This window comes from Gavialis gangeticus, unplaced genomic scaffold (genome assembly GCF_001723915.1).
Source record: "Gavialis gangeticus isolate Ggan-Ray unplaced genomic scaffold, GavGan_comp1, whole genome shotgun sequence".
NCBI lineage: Eukaryota > Metazoa > Chordata > Crocodylia > Gavialidae > Gavialis > Gavialis gangeticus.
In genome coordinates this window covers 48,032,633-48,034,738 of record NW_017729031.1, presented here as the reverse complement: position 1 = coordinate 48,034,738, position 2,106 = coordinate 48,032,633, and positions in this window count along the sequence as shown.

Here is a 2,106-nt window from a genome sequence, read left to right as displayed (position 1 = left end):
AGGCCCTGGCAGGATGCTCTGATTAGGGAGGGGTTCATCCCCACCCACCACCACCCCTTGCTGCTCCTGACCAGCCCAGCAGGGAGTTGATAACAGAGCATTTAGCATCCCAGCAAAACAAAACAAAAGTTTTTCTCATTAGTTCAAGCTCTCCTTAAAACACCTTTTCCCAGGGAAGGAATGGAGGGACCAGCTGACTTGTTGATTAGCTCTAAAAAGCCCTGAGCAGACACTATCCTATCTGCTTTTGTCCTGTCTGCCTTACAGACACCTCTCAGCATTTAGTTGGCATGCCATATGCTGGCTACGATGTGCTATGGGAAAGGAGAGGGGGAAATCCCTGCTTGAACAGGGAGTGGGGGGGTGGTATGGGGAAGCCAGGCAGACCCTGTTGTCTGCTGTTTCTGCCAGAGCTCTAGCCAAGGAGCGGAGAGGGTTGGGGGCCCTGGGCCGGGGGGGCAGCAATGGACAGTCCCACTCTCTCCTGTGGTGCTGGCCAGGACCGGGCTTAATTTATTTGGCAACCATGTGGATGCAAACACTGATGTGACACTCTAAGATAAATAGGCTTATAAAATTTAAACTTGTTTAGTTTAATGAGGATTAAACCCCGTGGTGTGTACAGGCACCCTTAGGTTGCAACTCGCTTGCGACAGGACATAAATGTGAAGAGTGTTCTTACTTGGAACAGATTATTGGCACCCTGATGTGAATGGTTTATTTTATTAACATAAAATCTGGATCCCAAAATAACCATACTGCAAAGAATACAAACCTTCTTACAAATACTAAGAATGGAATTTTGTGTGTGCAATTAAACTATCTAATAAAGAACCTTATGAAGGACTAGTGACTTGCCAGTCAAGAATGACAGAGGGGGCGGGGGCAGACAGGGACAGAGTGCCTCTACCTACCACCCTGTACCACTGCTGCCTCCCAGGAGCATGGGAGGGGGGGAGAAGCTTGTCCCACTGTTCCCTCTGTCCCCCTCTGCCAGCACCCCATGTTGCTGTTGCTTCCAAGGAGCAGGGCTGGGAAGGGGAGTGAGGCCAGTGCTGCTGGCCTTGCCTCTCCACTCTGCTCTATCCTTGCCATCGTAGCGGTGCTCCAGTGCCTCCAAGAAGCAGGGCCGGGGCGTGGGAGGTGAGTCCACTGGTGCGGTGCTCTGCACTGCGATTCATTAGTGAAACAACCAATCAGAGATTGGAGTGCTTCAAGAACATTATGGACAGACAGATGAACTAAGCCCTTTATTATATAAGAACTATATGAAGCTTTGCAGGAATATGAAAACTTTGCAAGCATTCCTATTCAATCTTTGTGATTTTTTTTTTTTTAAATGACGAATTACATGTAAATTGCCTATTTTTCCTGCCTAAATATCACTAAAACTGTATGAAGTCATACTTAAGGTGTATGTCTTTTAATATAAAATATAGAGTAAAAGCAGAAGTGGTGGTGGGGTGGAAGAGAGATTCTAAAATTTACCATGAAGGTTATCATTTCTTTCCACTAATTATTTTTGATATCAAGCAGGAATAGATTCCCTTTCTGGTAATGAAACCACTTGAAGGTAAACTATTAAGTAGCTTTGTTGTGTCTTCAAGTGGCTGCAGCAGATACGTCAGGATTAATGACTATACAAATCTGCCGAGGTGTTGTATGTAGGTTGTTTGGTCAGCTGGTGGCATTTATAAATAGCTAGGCTTAATGATGTCACTGTTGAACAGGAGGAACTGCACTGAAATCAGCATGCACACCCTGCCTCCTTCCCCTCCATCTCTATATCCATTTGAAAGAAATTCACTTGATTTAAGGGAAGAAAAAATTGTGCCCTCTTGGAGGTAAGCAGAAAAGTTTTTAGTAAGTCTATAAAAAATGTGTTTGAAAGCTAAATAGGTATGTAGGAAAAGTATTATATTACTTGAAAATTAGTATACTTTTTAAAAGGGTCATATCAACTCCATGTTCTAGCAGTACTTGGAACAAATTTGGTGCTTGCTTACACACCTGCAGCAACATTCCAAATCAGTGGGATTTAATGGGTATAACTAAGCAAAATCATTCCTAACTGTGTTAATATTGCACAGAACACAGAGGCACACT